General features: G+C 37.3%; 1 long non-coding RNA gene across 2 annotated transcripts; it reads right to left on the reverse strand.

Annotated features, from left to right (window-relative positions):
• Positions 1-7912: 7912 nt before the first annotated feature.
• On the reverse strand, positions 7913-17661 carry LOC103791790 (uncharacterized). 2 transcript variants are annotated; one of them, XR_001910456.4, is made up of 7 exons: positions 17459-17661; positions 13941-14130; positions 13056-13162; positions 12758-12949; positions 11639-11771; positions 9119-9307; positions 7913-8121 (listed from the first exon to the last, which is right to left on the reverse strand). It is a non-coding gene; the product is annotated as an uncharacterized LOC103791790 (long non-coding RNA). The 2 variants fall into 2 exon arrangements; XR_618304.5 differs by having other exon boundaries at positions 13056-13310.
• Between the last annotated feature and the right edge of the window lie 6933 nt (positions 17662-24594).

Consider the following 24594-nt stretch of genomic DNA (forward strand, 5'->3'; position numbering starts at 1 on the left):
GTTAGGAAGAAACAATATTCTAAAAATAGCCATACTGCCCAAAATAATTTATAGGTTCAATGCTATCCCTATCAAGCTACCATTGACTTTCTTCACAGAATTGGAAAAAAACACCTTAAACTTCATATGGAACCAAAAGAGAGCCCGCATAGCCAAGATAGTCCTAAGGAAAAAAAAAGAAAAATGCTGGAGACATCATGCTACCTGACTTCAAACTATACTACAAGGCTACAGTAATTAAAACAGCATGCTACTGGTACCAAAACAGATATAGATCAATGAAAAGAACAGAGGCTTCAGAAGTAATGCCACACATCTACAACCACCTGATCTTTGACAAACCTGACAAAAACAAGCAACGGGGAAAGAATTCCCTATTTAATAAATGATGTTGGGAAAACCGGCTAGCTGTATGCAGAAAGCTGAAATTGGATCCCTTCCTTACACCTTATATAAAAATTAACTCTTGGGTTAAAGATTTAAACATAAGATCTAACACCATAAAAACGCTAGAAGAAAACCTAGGCAATGCCATTCAGGACATAGGCATAGGCAAGGACTTCATGACTAAAACACCAAAAGCAATGGCAACAAAAGCCAAAATACATAGTGTTTTCTCAGTGAGAGCCATGGAGCTAGAGGTTGAGTCAGAGAAAGAGTTCTTCAGTGTCTCTTTATATATAAGGACACTAATCCTATGGGATTGGGACCTCACTCTTATGACCTCATTTAACCTCAGTTAGTTCTTTAGAGGCTCCATCTCAAAATATAGTCTCACTAGAGTTAGGATTTCAACATATGAATTTAGAGCAGGGCACTAACATTAGGGTCAACTATTAATAATGCTCTTCTCTGGGAAATGGAGCCTCTGTTGAGGAGGAGAGAAAGAGTTGCTTCTTGTTAGTAGCACTGTGATACGCTCTGATATTTCAAGCATGTCATGAATTACTTTTATCCAAACATTTCTATACAGTGTAAGTAAAGTGAAATCAAAACTTAAATGAGTAATTTAGGTAAATCTTTACTCTTCAGAGAAAGTTGGGGACATTAAAGAAATGAAACATTATTAACTAATAGCGGGAGGTGAAAATAAAACTCATCAAAGTGATAGGTGATAAAATTTATAATTAGAGATTTTTGTCTTCCACTTTACTGTTTTTCATTCTATTTCTGTATCTTCTTAAACCTATAGTGGGCACTAAGACATAAGGAACACATAATGGCCAATTTTGTTTTATAAAAAATTCATACTCCTTGCTTTCTCAAATTTTTCCCTGTTTCTCCTACTTTAATATACAATACAAGATAAAACTTATCCAAATGTTTTAAAATTTAATAAAAAAATTCTCTGTGAACATCACTTTCCACCTCTCTCTACTTGTAGTGTATTTCTCTGTAAGTGATGGTTGTTTATAAAAAATAGGATAAAGAAATGCAGAGAGAGTAATCCCCTCAGCTTTCCAGATGTCTGGATCCAGCTGCGGGCCCTGAGATGCTAGGCCTTGCCTCAGTAAATAGCCTGCCTCAGGCCTGGCTGTTTATTCACACAAACATTATCATATTTTACTTGAGCCACCACATGAAAAGAATATTGAAATAACTGGTCTGCAGTATAGTCTGACAAGTAGGATATCAGGGAAATAAGGTGCATTCATCATTCATCACTTTGTAACAGATTACCCCAAAGTCAGCAACTTAAACAGCATTTATTATCTCACCATTTCTGTGAGTCAGGAATCTAGGAGCAGCTTATTTGGGTGACTTTTGGCTCATAGTTTCTCATGAGGTTGCTGACAAGGTTGTCCTTCCAGGCTGCAATCATCTCACAGACTCGAGAATCTGCTTCCAAACTCCGTCATGTGGCTTTCGTAAGGAAGCTTCTATTTTTCACCATGCAGGCTTGTCCATAGGGCCATTTTCATGATATTTCAGCTGACTTCCTCTCAAGCAAGTGAACTGAGAGAGAGGGAGAGAGGAAGAGGAGGAGGAGGAGGAGGAAGAAGAAAGAGAGAGCTCAAGATGAAAGCCACAGTGTCTTATAATCTAATGACATATGTATGTCATATAATCTAATGACATTATGTAAACATTATACATACATATATAATGTTTATATATGTATATATAATGTCATTAGATTATATGACATATATATGTCATTAGATTATAAGACAGGTGGTTATATATATATATATATAAATATATGTATTTATATGTATTATAAATACATGTATTTATTTTCTATTTTTTATTTTATTTTATATACACTTTACATATATATATATATATATATATATATATATATAAAACCACCTATATATACGTGTGTGTGTATATATACAAAACCACCTGTATTTTATAGTATTAGCCATGACCCTGGTACCATAGGAGAGGTTACTTCACTTGGGTGTGAATGCCAGGAAGCTTGTGTTATTGGCACCCATCATGAACACTGGCTACCACATACAATGTGTACATTTTTAACTAGATTAGATATTGCTAAATTAATTACTCTTCAAAGCAGTTATAACATTTTACACATTTATCACTGGAGGATAAATATCTTCATTTTCTCAAAAACTCAACAGCACTTGGTATTATGAAACTTTAAAAATAGCAAATTCTATTTTAATTCACATCTGTTTGATTATGATAGAAGTTAAGTGCTTTCTGTTAACTAACCATTCGGATTGTCTTTTGCTCTTCTTTAATCATTCTGCTGAGCTGGGTATGTGTTTCTTCTTGATTTGTTACAGTAATTTGTACATCCTGAATATTAATTCTTCTTGGCCATATATATTGCATATATTCTCAATTGAGCCATTTTCCTTTTACCTTTGTTTTTGATCTTAGTTGGTATATGAAACTTATATTTAATACAAATTAATCATTTTATTTTGTGAAGATCTGTGCTTGTTTTTGTACTTTATGTGTATATTTTCTTCCAACTTTGTTTTAAATTTTGCTTTTGACATTTATATTTTTCAGATATTTATAATGAACTTATAGGAATGTAATGTGAGATCTAGATAAACTTTTATTTTTTATTGACTATTTTTATATTATATATACACATATACATTGGTGTGTGTGTGTGTGTGTGTGTGTGTGTGTAGTTCTAGCATTTTACTATGTCTTTCTTTACCCTTTGATTCATAATTTCTTTTCTCTAGGTCTTATTTCCCACATATGTATCTATCTGTTCCTAATGTCCCTTGCTTCACTTTACAACACAAAAAATAATACACAAATCTGATGCCTTTTATCTGGGTTCACATATTGCCTCCAGCATTTACCCTTTGACTTTGGTGAAATTATTTTTCTGTTTCCTAATTTCTTCATCTATAAAATTGTCCTAGTACGTCCTACCTCATGAAGTTGTAAGATTTAAATATTTGTCCGTATATAAAACACTTAGAACATTTCACGGCACATAGACGCACTCAAAACATTAGCTGTCTTTAGCACGATCACGATTACCACCCTTATTAACTATTCCTTCACCAGAGCCACACTGTTGTAGTCACTGAAATTTAAATTGTTGTAGGGAAGTCCTACACATTTTCCTTCTTCAAAATGTTATTGGCCCCTTTTGAGCTTTTCTTCTTCTCTATGAATTTTAGTTTATCACTTAACAATTTCAAGTTTAAAAAAACATTTGTTTTTTAATTGCAATTACAGTGGATATTTATTTGAGAAATTTGATGTTTATGATATTAACATATTTTATAAAACCACTCTCTGTGTATTAATAATATTATACAATTTACTTTCTTCTCCTGATAAAGAGAATTATAATTAATGGATTTTTCTAACATTAAAACTTTCTTAAATTAGTAGAGTAAAACCTACTTGGTCATTGTCAAGATTTTTTTATTTATGTTCTTAAGATTGGTTTATAAATTTATTCTCATACCATCCTGGTCCAGTGCGGAAATTGCACCTCAAAAAGTTAATTAGAAAATTTTTATTCTTTTTGTTCTCTGAAATTGTTTATTTATTTGGGGATTAGCTGTTATTTGACATTTGGCAAACCTGCTTTTAAAACTTTTTAGACCTGGTCTAATTTTAGCAGCTAATCAAAGAATACTTATAGGTCTGTTCAGTTTCTTTTTTTTCCTTTTTTTTTTTAAGTTAATTTTGATGATTTAGAATTTCTGAGAAAGTTGTCTGTTTTGACAGATGTCAACATGTGTGCCTTGATAACAACATCTGGACATTGAATTCTCTCGTACGTTCTAACTTTGCTCTTTCAATATTGTTGTCTCCTTTTTTCACCCAAAATATTTTCTGCTTATGTATTCTTTTGTTTTCTTGGTCAAAATTGCTAGAGTTACTGTCTATCTTTTTAGATATTTAGATACTGTCTATCTTTTTAAACATTGTTTTTGGTTGTGTTGATCCTAAAATTTATTGTTTTCAATTTCTGGTCATTTATCTCTATTTGTTATTTCTACAAACTTTCTAAAAAGAACTTATTTAAGGTAACTAATCTTACAGTTTTTATATTTATCACTTTCAATTATCATTCTGCTTCAAATGTTTTATAATTCTATATTCTTACGTCTTACACTGTCACGGTTTTGATACAATTTTGGTTATTCATTTCTCATTTCACTGTGAGAAAACAAAGCTTTTAAATTTTACAGATTTGTTAGTTATATTTGAAGACTACCTTTATGTTTAATACATGGTCAAAATGTGCCCAAAAAAGACAAATTATCTAATTGAATGCAAAATTCCATATATACTCATTATATTAAGGTTGCTAATCTTGTAGTTTAAGTATTTTTTTTTAATAATGTTTTGCTTCTTGACTTACTTTTAAGAGAGGTATGTAAAAAGCTGCCACCATGATCATAGATTGGTCAATTTAGCTGTGTTTCTGTCAAGTTTGGTTTTATATATTTTAAAACTAACAGACTTTAGAAATTAAAATTTACACAACATTTCTAAGTCTAAAGTTAATTGATTTTTTCAAACTCACAAATAGTGCAAGGAGCTCAGAAAATTTAATTTTGATCTTTACATTATGGTTATCATGCTTTTAGCTTTCTTTTCTTTTTTTAAATCTTTGCTATTGTCTTATATATTCAGTGTTTGCTTAAATATGTCCTTATATTTACGGCTTTGCTTGATCATTGCTTCTTGCATATTGAACTTTTCAAGTAGGATTACTTTTAGAGTGGGGAGAGATCGAAATATATTCTCTACTTAAGGTATATTTGCTCTAAATCACAGTTTTTGTTTATCTGAAAATGCTGTTAGTTTGCTTTCATTTCTAAAAGATATTTTTGCTGATTATACAGTTTTATGTTGATGGTTATTTCCTCCCAGAATTTTGAAATATTCCACGGCCTTCTGATTTCTATTGAGAAATTAGCTAACTGTCCAATTGTTAATCCTGTGTAATCAGTCAAGTTGTGGTTGCTTTTAAGAACACTGTGCCTTTGTTGACCTGCAGTTTCACTATAATGTGTCTGGGTATACAAAATGGTTAGGGTAGGCTAGACCAGAGGCTCTCAACCTTGGCACTAATGACATCTTATAGGCTGAAAAAGTCTTTGTTGTGGGCTGTCCTGTATCTGGTAGGATGTTTAGCAGAGTTCCTGGCCACTGTCCTCTACATGCCAGTAACACCACAAACCCCAGTTGTGCCAACCAAAAATGTCTCCAGCCATTGAGATATCCCCTGAAAGACAAAATCTCTTTCTATTGAGAATTGCTCTCTAATTTAAAATACGTTAACAAAAAGACCTCTCAAATATATATCAGTAAATAGACCAACAAATGTTTACGTCTCCTCTATGCCACGCATTTATTGTGAGTTACCCATGACTTTGCTCCACGTTCTATTGATTGGGGATCTAGGCTGACAGATGAGCCTTAATTTAGGGCATTTCCAGTAATCATGGCAGAAGAGAAGGAAAGAATGACAAATCATGCTATCTCCTAAACCTCTAATTAGAAGAGACACATGCTGCTTCTGCTTCTATTTCATCAACTAATGCAAGTCACGTTACCACACCCAAAATTCATTGGATGGATGAATATTTTCCTCCATAGGAAGGAGTAGCAAGTATTTGGGAATAATAATATAGTCTTACGCAATGTAAATATGCTTTTAATTATTTGACTTCTTGAATCTGCAAATTATAATCTTTTATCAACTTTAGAATAGTCTCAGTGTGTTTTCAGATATTTTCTCACTCTATTGTTCAATTCCTCTGGAATTTCAGCTAGTGGTTTGTTAAACTTTCTAAATCTTATTTGTATCTTAAACTTTCTTTACTTTTTACATATGCTTATTTTTTTAGTGCATTCTAAATAGTGTCATTAGATATTCCTTTCAGGTCACTCACCTTCATTCCAACTGTGTATAAGATCTTATTCTTGTATTTGTTACCCTTAGCGTTTTAATGTACATACTTGACTTAGTACAGGTGTATGATAATCAATATTTCTGTTTTACTCTTAAGCAACAAAAGGGTTTTAGAATGCTTTGACCCACATATCTTGGCAATTGGTTCCTTGTATATTAGTAGTATATTAGTTTCCCTTTCCACTCAAAATTCTATGTGTGTCTTTATCACTATTAAATTATTATTTTTATATAAATATTTATGTAAATACATCTTAAAAAAAAGACTCCAGGCTGGACGCGATGGCTCACACTTGTAATCCCAACACTTCGGGAGGCTGAGATAGGTGGATCATGAGGTCAAGAGATGGAGACCATCCTGGCCAACATAATGAAACCATGTCTCCACTAAAAATCCAAAAATTAGCTGGGTTTGGTGGCGCATGCCTGTAATCCCAACTACTTGAGAGGCTGAGGCAGGAGAATCACTTGAATACGTGAGGCGGAGTTTGCAGGGAGCCAAGATTGTACCACTGCACTCCAACCTGGCCACAGAGCAAGACTCTATTTAAAAAATACTATACCTCTTTTCTAGGATGAGTTTCTTAATAACTGCCATCATCTAATGGCTCTTTCAGCTACATTCTACAAGTGATAAGAATTCACCATTGTATTTTTATTTTAGCCTCATTATTATATGATACTGTGTGCTGACAGTCATTTCTCTCAGAATTTTCAAGATATTATTTTTCTACAATCAGTTTTTGCTAATGTAAAGTTTGCTGTCAGATAAATTATAATTCTTGGATTTATTGCTTATGAATTTATGGTTCATCACTGTTTCTTGGTTTTTCTGCAGTTTCTCTATTTATTAGAGACTCACATTTCTTCTACTACCTGAGAAATAGTTTATTTATCAGCCTGGAAAGATCATGTATTATGCCTTTTAATTTAGCTTCTTCTGTTTTAGTTGTCTTTTCTTGTGTAAATTCCACTAGATAAATATTAGTCTATCTTTGATGCCTAACCCCCTTTATATTTTCAATTTCTTTTTCTTTTTTCTGTACCTGGCCAACTGGAAGGGGAAAGAAAGATTTTTATACAATACACAGGACATTTTAAAAGATTTTATAAGCAGGTATGAATAAATAGAATACAACTGACCACTTAAATATATAGAAAAGTTTTCTGTATCATAGAAATTGTAAAATAATCTTCCAAGGCAAAGGGCACAAAAACCCCACAGTCTTCTAGGTAACACATATAAAAACAAAAATTTCCATATTTTTAATACAAACCACTTTGAGATCGAAGCAGATGAGTGCTCTTTCGCTTAAATAAATGCATCCCATGTAATTTTCCTTTCATTTACTAAGAAAAATCGGAATTAAGATTGTAATGGTTAACCATATTACACATTTTTCTAAAAAGAGGACATGACAGGAATACTTCTAACTATGCAGTTTCTACAAGCTTTGTAACCTCCCATCCTCTAACTGTACATCCTGAAATAAAAGGAAAAAGCAACAAAAACAGTTTTTGAAAGACCATTTTATTGATTCCTTCCTGCAATAATCACTATGATCCCAAACTTAGACATACCAGCCAAACTGAATTACATGTCCATTTGATTCTTTTTTTTTTTTTTACAGCTATGCCATTTCATTCCTTCTTCCCTTTGACCAGGTCTTCTCATAAAATCAGCAACAGCTGCATTGCAATAGGATTGCTTTCCAAGTTTAAACCTTTGACCATTAGACCTGAAAAATAGTAAAGACAAGAAAATATGTCTCTAAATCAAAAGAACTGAAAGCATTAATGGCTAACCTCATGTACAAGAGAGGAAGATGCAATTGATCAGAGGGAGGTCACACTTGGAAAATTCAGTTTCACCAAAAGAAAACAAAGGTCAAAACATTTTATGTGGATAAATAACCCTGACAACTGTAGAGGATTTTCTACTTCATATGGAATGGTTTCCTAACAAAAAAGTCGGAATGCTCACTGAAATACACATTATCAAGCTTCTCGCATATCTCTACAACTACTTATTCTCTTTCTCGGTATTACTAAAGGCATCAGCTAGCATTTAGTGAGTGCCTATGGTGGTCAAGGTCATAAACTATTCCCACGCTAAACGTTCCTAACTAGCTATATTTGTCTGTTCTGACAGGAAACTTACTTTTCTTTTCTTTCTTTCTTTTTTTTTTTTTTGAGACAGAGTCTCTCTCTGTTGCCCAGGCTGGAGTGCAGTGGCCAAATCTTGGCTCACTGCAACCTCCACTTCCTGGGTTCAAGTGATTCTCCTGCCTCAGCCTCCCCGAGTAGCTGAGACTGCAGACATACGCCATCACACAGGGCCAGGAAACTTAATCATAGCGGAAGAAGAAGGGAAGCAAGGCACATGTTATATGGTGTCAGGACAGAGAGAGAAAGAAGGAGGAACTGCCACACTTAAAACCATCTGCTCTCCTGAGGACTCTCACTATGAACAGAATGGAGGAAAAATGCCACCATGATCCAGTCACCTCCCACCAGGTCCCTCCCAGGACATGTGGGGATTACAATTCCAGATGAGATTTGGGTGGGGAAATAAAGCCAAACCATATCACTAGTTATAGATTTCTTCTGAGTTTATAGCAGCAATACCATTAAAGAAAAAAAGGGACAGAGAAAGAGCTACACTTCTATACAGTGGACCACACTATTAATGTTTGCAGATATCAGAGAGAAGTAGCTTGAAAAAAATTTCCTCACCCTCCTATAATATCAAACAGACACTTCCAGCTAAGTGATAATTTTTCTCTTCTTTGGTTTGACAATGGCAAAGGTGACTCTGAAGGCAAATAAACGATCCATTTGTTCAGAATTGGATATCAGGATACCTCTTTACATTTAGATCGCTTTGATTTCTGCAGACTTGGGAATAGAGATGTCACAGCAGCACTGAAAAGGAAGATATAAACATCATTTAACATCATCTTATATTAAAATGTTGTCTTTCATTCCCTGGCCACTGGCAAACTTCAGATCCTTCTTCTTACTTAAGTTGCTGTAGAAATGACTATCTCTAACCCTACCCCTGTACTTCTGCCAGGGAAGTGCACATGATTTCTATGGAAGATGGAGTAACCCTAACTAATGTACCCTAAGTATAATCGAGATGACTCAAATACAAGCCTGCATCATCTCAATGCCTCCCTAACTCAAAGAGAAGCAGTCTTCCTGCTTCTGGCCTGCCCTTTATCCTTCTGCCAACTGACAGCTGTGGTGAGAAAGATTCTGTACTGACCCTTCTTCTCATAGTCTCCCGAATCATGAGTACAAATTGGGAGAATATAAAAAACAAGAATCCCATTCTACAGTCTCAGCCATCTTAAGCAACATTGTGTAGGGAGGAGCAACAAATAGTCCCTTTCTAGGCAAAAGCTATCCTGAGATAACCCCATTCTAAATTGCTCAGTTACACTAATACAGGGATTTAAGAGAAATGAAAACATTAACACTGATTACAGCATCTCTAGGATATGTAACAAATTGTATATTGAAGATGCCCTGAAGAATGCCATCTCTCTCATGGATACGGACGAGTCTGTAAAATAGCTGTGGCATTTTAATGCTAGTGCATTCTAAAGTTCCAGATGACAGCTGCATAGCCAACATTTTAAAGCGATCAGAAAATTCATGCGACACAATGGTCACAGCTGGACCCATCGATCAAATTGTTTTTTGTTCAAATGAGATTCAGTGGTTGTTAGATAATTAAGCACTCCATGTTCTGGACTTCAGAATTTTAGTCATGGGAGCTAGATTTGGAAGGAAACAAAATATAAAGCTTTCCCTGTTGCTTTAGCCTGAGATAAAGATTCTTAAAGCCCTGCATGATTCTGAGACATTTAACACTGTCTCCTTGCAGAGCTGTGGCCTGTAATTGTTATTGACTATATTGGTCATTATCTGAGAACATTTAACTGTTGAGGATTGAAAATACTAATATCCACTCTTGTGAAAGCAGAGTGCTCAGTATGATGAAGAGGTTTTTCTCCATTCACATGCAGGCTCCAAACTGAATTATCATGCAGAAAGAAGCCTGTGGCCCCAGTGGTCTCAGATATGATGAATATTGGTTCCATTACTTCCACATTTATGTGCAATATGTCAGTTAAAATGACTTTCACGGCTGGGCATGGTGGCCTCTGGTAATTCCAGCTCTTGGGGAGGCCATGGCAAGAGGATTGCCTGAGCTCAGGAGTTCTATGCTGTAGTGAGCTATGATTGTGCCACTGCACTCCAGCCTGAGCAACACAGCAAAACTCTGTCTCAAAAACAAAAAATGGGGGTGGGGGAAGGACCGGCCATGACAGCTCACACCTATAATCCCAGAACTTTGGGAGTCCAAGGTGGGCCGATCACGAGGTCAGGAGATCAAGACCATTCTGACTAACACAGTGAAATCCTATCTCTACTAAAAATACAAAAAATTAGCTGGGCGTGGTGGTGGGCACCTGTAATCCCAGCCACTTGGGAGGCTGAGGCAGGAGAATCTCTTGAACCCAGGAGGTAGAGGTTGCAGTGAGCCGAGATAGCACCACTGCACTCCAGTCTGGGCAACAGAGCACAACTGTCTCAACAAAAAAAAAAAACAGATTTTCACTAAAAGACACACAGAAAACTTTGACTTTAATGGCTTAAATTATGCCAGTATAAAAATTTTAAATCTGATATAAGGAATGGCCCCAAGTTCAGTACAATCAGGGTTCAGTTCTGCCCTCAAAAGATTGTCTTGGTCTGCCCTCCCGCTATTTTGTTTTGTTTTTAGCTAATAATTTCTAACACTGTCTATGTGCCAATCTTGGTTTAAGTGCCTCAGATAGGTTTTAATTCATGTAATACTCACAATAGTCCTATGAGGTTGGCCCCTTATTTTTACAAATGAAGGAACTTCAAATCTACATATTAACTCAGGCATCCTCAAATATTCTATGAAATAAGCATTGTTATTATCCATTTTACAGAAAGGGGAAATGAGGCACAGAGAGATTAGCCAACTAGCACAATATCATGTACCTAGCAAGGGGCGGCACTGGAATTTGAAGCCAGCTTTTGGACTCCAAATCCAGTATTCTTAACTATAAGGCCATCTAATTGTCTCAAGATATAATTGTTTCCAGATGTAATTGCAGCTGCAGGGATTCCTTTCCTACCTAATGATGTTGGAATATGAGGGTGGAGGAGCTCACTCTCTTGTTTGAATTTTTAAGAGCAAAAGACCTTTACCAGAGGGTCCCCTGCCGAACTTCACTCAAGTCTCACTTGCCGGGACTGTGACACTCACTCAACCTGAATGATCAGCAAGGAGGACAGACCCACTGTGATGGCTCACACTCTCATCGCTCACTAGTGAAGCCTCCTGGAGAAGAAAAAACAGGGCAATATTAATGTTCTACCAGCAAGAAAACAGGCACGATAAATGTTTGCAAAGCAAAGCAATTTGTTGGCTACGGGCAACCACTATACTGCTTAGGTTCATATTGAAATGTGGGTTGAGTATATGAAATCAAACACTCCTTAGCTGCCCGCTCTTTGGAATTTCAAATCATGAAATCATTGTGCCAGACAAATGCCAGGGAAGAGTGGTGCCTGGAGTAATTTTATTCTGCCTTGAATACTTGTTACACTAGAAATTCATTCTTTCCTTTCGTACATATTTGTTGAAACCTTTCTATGTGCCATTTTTACGGTACTAGAAATACAATGGTGAATAAGCAGATATAGTCAGCCTTTGCTGAGTTTACATTGTATTAGAAGAAAAACATTAAATATATAAATAAACACTGTAATTGCAGAGTAAAGCATTATAGAAATGGGAGTGAAGTTAGTCAAGCAATGCTCTGAGAAGGGAACCTTTGGATCAAGGCTTAAACGATATGAAGAGGAAAAATGAAAGCGGTAGCTTTAGCGTTGGGCTTCAGGGCTCTGAGCATCAGCTACATCAGTTCCAATCCCAGCCCCGCCACCACAGGTGTATGACATCACAGCTCTGTGCATCAGGCTCTTCCACCATAAAATAAAGACAACTCATCCATTTGTGACGATTAAATGACTTAATACATTTTACAATGTATATGCTGCCTGGGTCCTAGGACATTGTGTGTCCTCAGCAAGTATCAGCTGGTATTACCATCTCAGAAATAATAGTCCAGGCATGACAAGTCATCCTTAGTAAAGTTGTGCTTTAGAGGAACGGAAGCTGCTGGGCTGGAGGGAGAGAGTCTGCAGATGGCAGGAGCTAAGTGAACACAGGAGAATGTGATAGGAAATAAAGACTGAAAGGGAGGCCAGGGCTACATCAGTCTGATAAATAAATGTCAGCTCTGCTTCCACATTAAGGGTTACCTTGGCATGAAATAAACCAGAATCTCCGGCAATGGAGTTTAGGCATCAGATTCTGGAGTTCGTGAGTTGGGTTCTGATCTTCAGCCAAAGAGGAAAATCACTGATGTGGGCCTCAGATGCTAAAGAAGGAATTTGAATTTTATTCCAAGCCGTTGGGATGTTGGTGGTGTCCCTTATTCCTCAACCTCATTCCTGTGTGTCAAATTCGCAGCGATATTTTGAGTATGTGACACTCTTTTCAATTAGAAGAGTCCTAGGACAATGTCTCCCTCCCCTGGTCCCTTCAACACTCTCTTACCTCTTTATAACACAGCACTCACAGATTATGTTGGGGTGTATACATGCGTATTCCTCACTAGAAGATAGATTGCTCAAAAGCAGGAACCATGTATCCTCAAATAGTGTCTTGTCCATTAAGATAAAATGAAGTATTTTAAAGAATAAATTTAAGGGTTTTGCTTAGAAACGATTGTTTAGACTAACAGCTCATATTATTAAAAAACCCCATGCTTCAGCCAATCAAAGCACTCCATGAACACCCAAATGTCAGGCACTGAAACATAAAGAGACAAAGATGGCTTCATCAGGTTACAACTATTTGCTCAAATTGGGAACGCCTAGAATGCCATAATACATTTAAGAACAGAAGGACGAAACAGGAATGTAAACTTCATGTTTCAAATGCAGTTTCTTCCGGCAAGTTATGAAGCTATGAAATTATTTCTTCTAGCAATAGATGAAGTAATGCATACATAATGAAAATTCTAACTTTTATATCATCATGGTATAAATAGTATCTAATGGTAATGGATTCAAGTTTGGAACAATTTCAAAAGTATCAAGAAAAATCATGCAAAAATGCTATCATTCATTTAAATGAATATGAAGCAAAACTCTTTGAAGCCTCAAGCGTACATGTACTTCACGGATAAAACCACACCTAGTTTTATGTGCATCATTTATATTTATTCATCAAGTATCTGATTTCCACAGCTGTGATGGACATCTGGTTTGTCATAAACTTATACGAATGGACAAATAGTGAATGGAAAATAAGGCGAAATGACTTTCTTAGATTCCTAAAGTATTTTGCAATGTAATAAAAAAGAAAAAATTAGATTGTCTAATAAATAAAAGTGAATTTCATGTAGAACAAAGGCAGTCACTTTACACAGGAACTTACCTTGAACAGCAATCTACAAACAAGCCGGAGGTTAAAAACAGCCTTGTGAGTTCAGGGCTGGTGAGCATTTAAACGTCTGGCCAACTCTAGGTCATGTTGTGATATATAGTTCTGTCGGGTCCGGACTGTCAAACTGAGTTAGTGCCGATGAAAGGAAATCGGAGATGGACTTTCAGATGTTCTCATTCAGCTGAGAAGAAAAAATAAGTTCAAAGAGATTTTCCTCGTTGAGCTTTTCAAATAAGCACTCAGTAGGAAGGACACATTGCTCGGATGGGAAGGCTCACAGGAATACTAAGAGAACCTGATAGCTACCATCATTTTTTAAAGTGAATCCAGGCGGTTGCTCCTGTTCTTTCACCTCAGAAAAAGTAAACAAGTGCTAAAGATAATACAATCACCCCTTTCACATTGTCACTTGACTGGTGATGTGAATTTAGATAGGTGCTTTTAAGTAGCTTTCATCCACCCACCTCTCTGCATTAACCAATTCATGATCTCCAGCCTCTTTTAATACATGCCAGCCCACGAGGGCCATAGCCTGAGGCCGTCTGCAGACATTAAGTCAGGAATAGCACCACAATTGGACTTTAAAGTCGTGAGCAGAGGCATTCAAGATAATCTAGAGGGAATATTTGTAACTTTTTTTTCTCTGGACGTACAACCAAATCTAGACTTACTGTGGTAAAATGCAAGTGTAAAATTTAGACTGAAGTTTTCCGAAGTTTGACTTTCATACAAACTATACTTTTATTTATTATTTATTGACAACTCTAAGTCACCTCCCGTCTGTCAAATTCAGACATTCGTACAGTATGTGGCATTCAATATTCTGAGCAACTTCATTTCGCATGATCTTCTGACCAATTTCTTCCTTTCAGAATTCATCCTCTTTGTCCATAAAGCATCATTATTTGAATGTTTTTCGTGTTCGTTGGCTTTTATAAAGCATTTCTTCCTATGCCATAATAAAGGTAGAATGGAAAATAAAAATAGAAGTACCAATGCTTATAATAAGAAGGACACACAAAAACAAGGACAAATAAGATTAAGCTGGTCTTGGCCAAGCGCAGTGGCTCATGCCTGTAATCCCGGCACTTTGAGAGGCTGAGACAGGTGGATCATTTGACGTCAGGAGTTTGAGATCAGCCAGGCCAGCATGGTGAAACCTAGTCTCTACAAAAATTACAAAAAAAAAAAAAATTAGGTGGGTGGCAGCAGAGTACACCTGTAATCTCAGCTACTCAGGAGGCTGAGGCAGGAGAATCATTTGAGCCTGGAAGGGGGAGGTTGCAGTGAGCCAAGATCATGCCACTGCACTACAGTCTGGGTGAAAGAGTGAGACCCTGTCTCTTAAATAAATAAATATAAAATAAAACAATAAATAAATAACATATACATATATATGTTAAGCTGGTCACCTGCCTTGATAAATCCACTTATCAGGCCTCCAGTTAGTCAGGGTCCAATTGTGAACGCAGGATCAAAATGCAAAATATGTATAGAATACTAGAAATATGCCTTCCAAAGTTTTGCCTTAAAGCTTCCAGATATATACATGTTCTCACTTATAAGTGGGTTTTGAACAATGAGAACACATGGACACAGGGAGGGGAACATCACACACTGGGGTCTGTTGGAGGGTGGGAGGCTCGAGGAGGATAGTAAGGGGGGGCAGTTTGGGGAGGGATAACATTAGGAGAAATACCTAATGTAGGTGACGGGGGAATGGAGGTAGCAAACCACCATGGCTTGCATATACCTATGTAACAATCCTGCAAGATCTGCACATGTACCCCAGAACTTAAAGTATAATAAAAAAAAACACTTCCAGGTATACTTACAGACTCTATTTATGTTTCTTTCCTCCCTTTTATTGGTCTGAAGTACAGATGTGAGTTAATTCAACCTCTCGATTTCTAATGCATTATTAATAAAGTCTATATCGATTCCCTCTTTTGTTTTATTCATTTTTGTTCTCTTCAACTCAGAGATGTCTTTCTACATGTTGATGAGAGACTACTTCTATGGGTCCAACTGTTTACTGGTTGAAATGAATCCCAGGTCATTTAAACTGCTATAGATATATGATTTAAAAAAAAATAAGGTCCACATGAATATGTTATGACTAAGAACATATAAGATCTTAAGCTATAAAACTACTGAATGTCTGTATGTAAGAGAAAATGTCCCTCACTGGTTCCAAAGAGAAAAGTAATAAAATACGGAACGTAGAGGAGGCATTTGAGATTTGTTTCCAACATGAATGCACTAGTAAACCTTAATCAGACATTGAGCACAGAGTCAAATATTAACTCTCAAAATTGGGCAATTATGAAATTTAGGGAAGCTAGGGAGTAGATAAACATCAGAAAAAATAATCTGTGTTTTTAGGATAATGGAATTCTTCAGGTGGGAATATCTGAATAAACCACTCAGTCAGTGCTGACTGTCAGAATTGTTCTGTTAAAATCTCCAGCATAAAAACATTTTTAAAGGGCCATCTTCTCTGCCCAACCTACATTCTGCCTCCTCCTTCTCCCACCATTTACTTTTCAAAACAGACATTGAAATATGAACTCCAGAATCTGAACCAGAAGCAAACAAAAGGAAACCAGTCATTCAGAGTGAAAACGTGTCAGGAGAGAAGGTTTGAGTCAAATCCAGGTGGCAATGTGCCATGAAATACTAACAGATCTCTTCATTTTCATAAGGGAGCAAGAACAGGCAGTGTTTATAATGATGCATTAACATCTGTCTGCGAATATCATCTCCACAGCACCCAAGTACACCACCCGAACAAAGGAAATTCACAGTAAAGGCAGAACTGTACCTTTAAAAAGAAAATAGGGAATGAGTATTTGAACTGACAAAGAATCATCATATACCATTGACAGGTTCAACTAAATTACACTGTACCATAACATGTCTTTTCATACTAGATTAGATATAATTAAAGCAGACACAAAGGAAGTTTTATTATGAAAAAATGTCTCACAGGCCGGGCACAATGGCTCACACCTGTAATTCCAGCACTTTGGGAGGCTGAGATGGGTGAATCACGAGGTTAGGAGATCGAGACCATCCTGGCCAACATAGTGAAACCCCATCTCTACTAAAAAAAAAAAAAAAAAAAAAAGATTAGCTGGGCATGGTGGTGCATGCCTGTAGTCCAGTTACTCGGGAGGCTGAGGCAGGAGAATTGCCTGAACCCATCAGGTGGAGATTGCAGTGAGCCGAGATCACGCCACTGTGCTACAGCCTGGGAGACAATGCGAGACTCCATTTCAAAAAAAAGAAAAATGTCTCACAGTGCACCACAGTTGGAGGCAGTAGAGTACGAGTGGAATAAGTCCTGGCTTTGACACTATATTTACCTATTTAATACCAGATTTATCATTCATTACCTTTGTGTCCTTGAGCAAGTTACTTCATTTCTCTTGGCTTCAGTTAAATTGAGGAGAGTACTACACTGTTCATTGTAGGAATTAAACATAGAAACCTTGCAAAGTACTTACCTATTAACGTCTGTGCAATATCTGTTAGCGTTCTTTCTGCTTTCCTTACAAAATCATCTCCATTACTTCGATCTAACTTCATAATTCCACATTCAGTGTGAAAGCAGTTTTTTGAGGCTATAAAAATGAAATGGCCTTTATCGTTTTTCAGTCGCTATGCTCAGCCCACATCACTTGAATTCCCTTTCCCATCCTTGAATGTCATCTTGGAGAGATTTGAGAACTTTCTAAATATGGTTTTTGTTTAGAATTAACAAATTAGAATTCAATCCAGTGCATATTAAAATTCCAGTCTCATATCTAATTCAAAGCTTCCATTCTGCCATCCCTGGTTATGCTTGTGAAGTGATCCCAGAAAAGGGACCTGTTTTGCTCTTTCCCTAGCTCCCCCATGCCCTTGACATCTTTGAGCTCTGGATAATCGTGAGCAGGAGGTTGGATTGTGGGGAGTGGGAGGATCTCACTGTTTTGAAAGGACTCAGCTGCAGGGATCCTGGTCTGGGTCACTGTTGTCCCTCCAGCTCTCACTGACTAGCTGTCTAGCCATCTGTGAGGCAGACCCCCATGCTGACCCTGCCCTTGAACACGTGTGTGGTCCATGGAAGGCCCTCCATGGGCTCCTAGGGCACACTTCTCTGAGATGATAAACCTGGGTCTAGTCCAGTCTCCAGCCCCAGACCCTGAGAGTCCACCCTGAGCCCACTGCTGCTAGGGTCTCCTCATGCAGTGGAAACTCCCTCTGGAGGTTTCCACTTGATTCATGAGAAACACACATTCTTGCGGATGCTCCCTGTTTTATTCTTCTTCCCTCTCTCCATCCAGCATTTTCCCCTGTTCAGGAGGACATGAAAGCAGGACTGTGGCATAACCAGGCATCTAAATGCAGATCAGAATATGAGGCTTCCCTTTTTTCCATTTTTGCAGACAATCCTTCCATCTTTCATTCCCTCCTCATTAATCTTCACTGCTGTCAATAAGCCTGAGCATTAGGAAGGGAGTGCCTCTTCCTTAGATGAGGATGAGGGACTTAATACTCTCCATTAACACTGTAATTTCCAGAAGACTAGCAACTTTTTCTTCCCCTCCTGGGGCATCTCCTAGAGTAGTCTTGGAAGGGTTCTCCTTTTCATGGGGCTGATTCTGCGCTGTCTGGCTGCATTGGTTCATGGTTGTCTTTACAACGTAGGGTAGCTGCCTTGCTAGTTTTCAGGCATGAATTCAGGCTAACAATTTTAGGATAAAGGGAAAATTTTCATCAGTGCTAGATTGCCAATGGTAAATAAAAGCCAGAAAAACAATAGAATTGAATAAATGGCAAGAAACATCAACATTAGGTGGAGACACAGTCTGCTTTTTCCTCTGTGGTGTGGTCACAAACTTACTCCAACTACAGCTTTGCAGTTAACCTAGTCTTCACAGCTCCCACACAAGGCAGCAGGAAGAATTCAGTCTATTATTTCTGCTCTCCAGCTCTCCATCATGTTCCTCTCTAGACAGCATTTGATATGTGAGTACAACGACATGCACAGGATTGGGAGGAGGCACAGGGAATGGACCCTCGGGTCTGTCCTGTGTCCCTGAGGTCCATGACAATCCTGGCTCTGCATCTGATATTTCTTGGGAAGCACACAGCCTGGTTCCATCTCTGGATGCTCTCATTAGCATCTGCAACTGAATCAGCAGTTGACTAATGCACAGTGCTCAGCTCTTTTAGGACCAACCACCTCTCCCTGCAGATCCACACTTTTCTTGGCTGGTGCAGGGCTAGACACACATTCTCTGTCAGGTGCCTTACCCTGATAGCCTTGAGGCATGTAATTCTACCCTCTTAATGGTGAAGGCTTCCCCATCGTCTGTGGAATGGTTTGAATACTAAGATGTGTTTTTTCTATCAATTCCCTATATTGACTGGTAAGTTTCCTTTGGAAACTTCCAATAACTATTAAATATTTAGTTCCCTGAGACTGTTCAGGACAGTCATCACCTCAAATGTAATTGACAGAAGAAAGAAGCCATTATTAATCACTTTGTCATTTTGAATTGGCATTTTGTTACATTTTTTGTTGCCTCAACTCTTTAAAATTTTAGGTACAGGCTACATGGAAAAGTTCTTTAGCAGTGATTTTGGAGATTTTGGTGCACCTGTCACCTAAGCAATGTACACTGTGCCCAATGTGCAGTCTTTTATCCCTCACCCTCCTCCCACCCTTCCTGCTGAGTCCCCAGAGTCCACTGTACCATTCTTCTGCCTTTGCATCCTCACAGCTGAGTTCCTACTTATAAGTGAGAACATGCAATATTTGGTTTTCCAATCCTGAGTTACTTCACTTAGAATAATGGCCTCCACTCCATCCAAGTTGCTGCAAATGACATTGTTTCATTCATTTTGATAGGTAATTGATATTCCACAGTGTATATATACCACATTTTCTTTATCCATTCATTGGTTGATGGCTATTTAAGTTGGTCCCGTATCTTTGAATTGCAATTTGTGCTGCTATAAACATGTGTGTGCATGTATGCTTTTCATATAATGACTTATTTTCCTTTGGGTAGGTATCCAGTAATGAGATTGCTGGATCAAATGGTAGTTCACTTTTAGTTGTTTTTTTTTTTTTTTTTAATCTTCAGCCAGGTGTGGTGGCCCATGGCTGTAATCCCAACACTTTGGGAGGTCACTGCAGGTGGATCACAAGGTCAGGAAATTGAAAGCATCCTGGCCAACATGGTAACGATTCCTACTAAAAATACAAAAATCAGCCGGGTGTGGTGGCACATACCTGTAGTCCCAACTACTTGGGAGGCTGAGGCAGAAGAATCACTTGAACACAGGAGGCAGAGGTCACAGTGAGCCAAGATTGCACTAAGGCACTCCAACCTGGGCAACAGAGTGAGACTCCATCTCAAAAAGAAAAAAAAGAAATCTCCATACTGTTTTTCATAGTGGTTTTACCATCCCCACTAGCAATGTAAAAGTATTTCCTTTTCACCACCTTCATACCAGCATCTCCTGTTCTTTGTCTTTTTGAATAATGGCCATTCTTGCAGGAGTGCAGTGGTATCACATTGGTTTTAATTTGCATTTCCCTGATAATTAGTAAGGTTGAGCATTTTTCATGTTTGCTGGCTGTTTGTATATCTTCTTCTGAGAATTGTCTATTCGTGTCCTTTGACCGCTTGCTGATGGGGTTATTCATTTTTCTCTTGCTGATTTGAGTTTCCTGTAGATTCTGGATATTAGTTCTGTGTTGGACGCAGAGTTTGCAAATATTTCTCCCACTCCATTGGCTGTCTTTTTGCTTTTTGCTTATTTATTTTGCTGTGCAGATGTTGCTTCAATTTAATAGAAACAAAAATATTACTACAATGTGACTATTACACTCATTCAAATGGAGAAATAATTTTTTAAAGTTTTCAATATCTGCACAGCTGGCAGTTGTGTTAGCATTGTCTTGGGAGGTGTCTTTACTCTGTATACTATGGAGATCTACTATACAGAGAATAAAAGTGACACTTAAAAGTAATCCTAATCACCACAGAAGCTAAATATTCCACCGGTATGCACAAAATTTTAATCCTTTTTAGATTTTACAAATATATGTTCTGTAAATGGATAGTTTAAAAAAATTATATTTAACATCTAGGAAATTATGCAGTCGAGTTGAAAGGATTTTTAAGAAATTATATTAATATTATAAAAATTAACATTAAAAAACTAGTGCTATTATTCTTCTAGCCCCTTTAATTCATTTTACAGCATAAACTGTATAGTGTATTACTTTGAAAAGCCTCAGAATCGATACTTCAGAGTTGCAGCTCGGGTAGATTTTAAAAGCATTTATGTCTCAAACTGTCTTTGAAAATAAGTCTGTGTTTATTTAACTGGCTTATTTTTAGTGTTACTAAAATTTTCCAGGTTTGAGGTAGTTATGCTACTTTTAAAAAATGAAACCATCAGTTACTGATGTGAGAAATGATCATATAGATCAAGGGGTTCACATAAAAATGTTTCAGAAACTCCAGATTGTCTGAATTTTCAGAGGAGTAAAATAATTTGGCCTTTAGTTTAGATTTTTTAAATTCATGTGCTAACTACTGTTTTCCCTCCCTTTCCTTTTCCTTCCCCCTTCCTTCCCCTTCCCATTTCCTCCCCATTTTTCTTCCCTTTTCCTTTCCCTTCCTTTCATATTTTTTCTTCGCTTTTTCTATTTCTCTCCCCTTTCCCCACCCTTTTCCCCTCTTATTCCTTCCCTTTCCCTTCCCTTTTTCTTCCCCTTTCCCTTCCTTCTTTAATCCTAACTAAAGATCTAAAGTAAAGGCTAAATTATTTTACTCCTCTGAAAATTCAGACAATCTGGAGTTTCTGAAACATTTAAATGCATGTACTGACTACATGCATTTTAAAAATCTAAACTGAAAGTCTAAACTAAAGGCCAATCTAAAGGTCTAAGTGAAGTAACTCGGGTTTGGAAAACCAAATATTGTGTTTCTCACTTATAAGTGGGTGCTCAGCTAACTATAGTACATGAATTTTTAAAAATCTACTGTACATTTCCTTCAATGAGTGATGCATACGTATTGCTTGTTTTAAAAACCGAAATTCACCTCTTCCAAAAGAATGATTATTGGCTGGAAACAAAGACAGGATTCATTGAAGCAAAGTCTTTGGCCGGGTCTGCAACAGCAAAGGGAAGTGGAGAAGAGAGGCAATCAGCAACAATGGCCTAATACTAACGTGCCACAAACCTTTCTAGCATGTCCCATGGATAACTTTAAAGAGAGCAACAGTCTCTGCCTTCATGGTATTGAAAATTAAATAGGAAATTTAAAGAAAAGCATCAATACACATGCATAAAATGCCAGCAATTTGGAAACATAGACAAATGCAGCTAACCTAGCCTTTATTTGTAGCACACATGCTTCCTTTTTTTTTTTTTGAGTTGGAGCCTCAATCTGTAGCCCAGGCTGGAATGCAGTGGCACCATCTTGGCTCACTGCAACCTCCACCTCCCGGGTTCTAGCAATTCTCCTGCCTCAGCCTCCTGAGTAGCTGGGACTACAGGCGTGCACCACCACACCTGGCTAATTTTTGCATTTTTAGCAGAGTCAGGGTTATGCCATGTTGACCAGGCTGGTCTTGAACTCCTTACCTCAGGCCTTGGCCTCCAAAGTGCCAGGAGTTATAGGCATGAGCCACTGCAGCCAGTTAGCACACAAGCTTTCAAAGATAAGAATATTGCTCTAATTCTTTACCCGTTTGGAAAAGATAAAGTCTAATAAAGAAGAATTTAGTACAAAAAATTATAGAATCTATCTTTTAAGACAGAGGAATAATGAGAGGCTTTCCACATTAGAAGAATCAACAGTTTCACACCTAACTTTGTACACGGGACATGTGCTGTTCTAAAAAGCTCACTGGAAAAATCCAATTCTGTGATCACAATGTTAAGTTATCGGTGTCTTTTTACTGATCTACCCTTTCCTAAAACAGAGTCTTTCCACAGAATTGCTTTCTGACATTAATAATAATAATAATAATAATAATAATAATATAGCAGTTGAAAGACCAGAGTCACCTCCATTCAGCCTGCTTGTTTTTAGACATTGCCACCGGTAAATTCTTAGTCATCCTGTAGGGCTCTAGCAGGTTATTTAAATAAACACATAGTCATTATATCACTTTTGTCAATAATATTCGAGATTATTTTTCAATTCCCATAAGCACTCTTTCTATTAGTCATTTCATCCTTTCTTCAATGAATTCACTATGTTATTCATGGTACTTTATTGGTTGATGAATTAATAAGGTTTCTTCTGAATTAACCAGGTTTCTTCTGTGATCAGGCTTGTCCAGGGATTACATCAGGTAATATCCATGGGTTATAGTAAAAACAATCCTTTCTCCACACTCCAGTGTTAGGGATCTGCCACTGGGCTTGTCTAGGCTCAGCCCTAGCCTGGGTCGCAGGCCTCAGATGGGTTTGGGTTTTCATTTCAGCACCCAGACTGAGAAAACAATAATTCCCTGAGACTTGCTCCTCTTACGGCAAAGGGCAGATATCACAGGAGCATTGGAGGTAACTTTACGTGTCTCTCAAGGCATCAGTTTGGTACAAGCACGTAATCATTTCACTATTTCATTAACTAAAGGAGGTATCACTTGGCCAAGCCCAACGTCAGTGGGGTGAGGAAACAGACTCCACCCACAGGGAAGCTATGGAAGGTAGGAGAGAGAGGGGAAGATCAAGGACTCATAATTCCGCCTACCCCAGGTATGCAAGGAAACAGAGGGAGAATAAAACCTAGTCTCTCGTAATAACTTATAAACACTATGTCTTGAAAATCATGATTGCAAAAGAGGTCACCGTGTAGCAATTTAAATTGCTTAATAAGGATGACTCAAGCTCATCTGATCCAGGCCAGGGAAGCCGCATGACTGTTCAGTTACTTCTTTCGGGCACTGAAAGGGATGCTTCCACCACTCGACTACATAGCACAGCCTCTTGGCCTTCATTTGGTTCAGTATCCTGGCAATGATTTACCAAACAGCAGCTTTTCTTCTGGGTTTAGCTCTGGCTCTCCCTCACATATTCACTCTTACCGAACACTTTATTTTTACTCACTCAGCCTGGGTCAGGTGCTTCCAACAGCCAAGCTGTCACTGTCAGCATCTGGCACTGAGAACCTGGCAATCATGACTACACAGTGTTTTCTGCCTTTAAATTATCCAGCTGCTTATGGAGGATAATATTTATTCTCAAAATAGGAAAGCCATAAATCAGCAAAAATGTTATGAATCTAGACTACTTACCCAGTATACTTAAAAATATATAATCTGATTTTATATATTACATTTTTATTTAAAACAAAGAGCGAGTATAAGCTGTGGGCTTGCTAAATACCAGATAAGTCATGAAATATTGTAGAATAAGACATTTATGCTCTTATCACGGCTTCTGTCGTTAAGATTTACAGTTGCTTTTCACATGACATACACCCCTGTATTTGATACCTGGGTATCCTCACTCAAATGATGGCAAATATGAGCTTTAAGGGTTTTTTATAGTCCTATTCAACTGATATTAAATATTTGAGACATTACAAAATTATCTTTTCAAATTAAACACATACATATA

Source organism: Callithrix jacchus, chromosome 3 (assembly GCF_049354715.1).
Source record: "Callithrix jacchus isolate 240 chromosome 3, calJac240_pri, whole genome shotgun sequence".
In the NCBI taxonomy this organism is placed as follows: domain Eukaryota; kingdom Metazoa; phylum Chordata; class Mammalia; order Primates; family Cebidae; genus Callithrix; species Callithrix jacchus.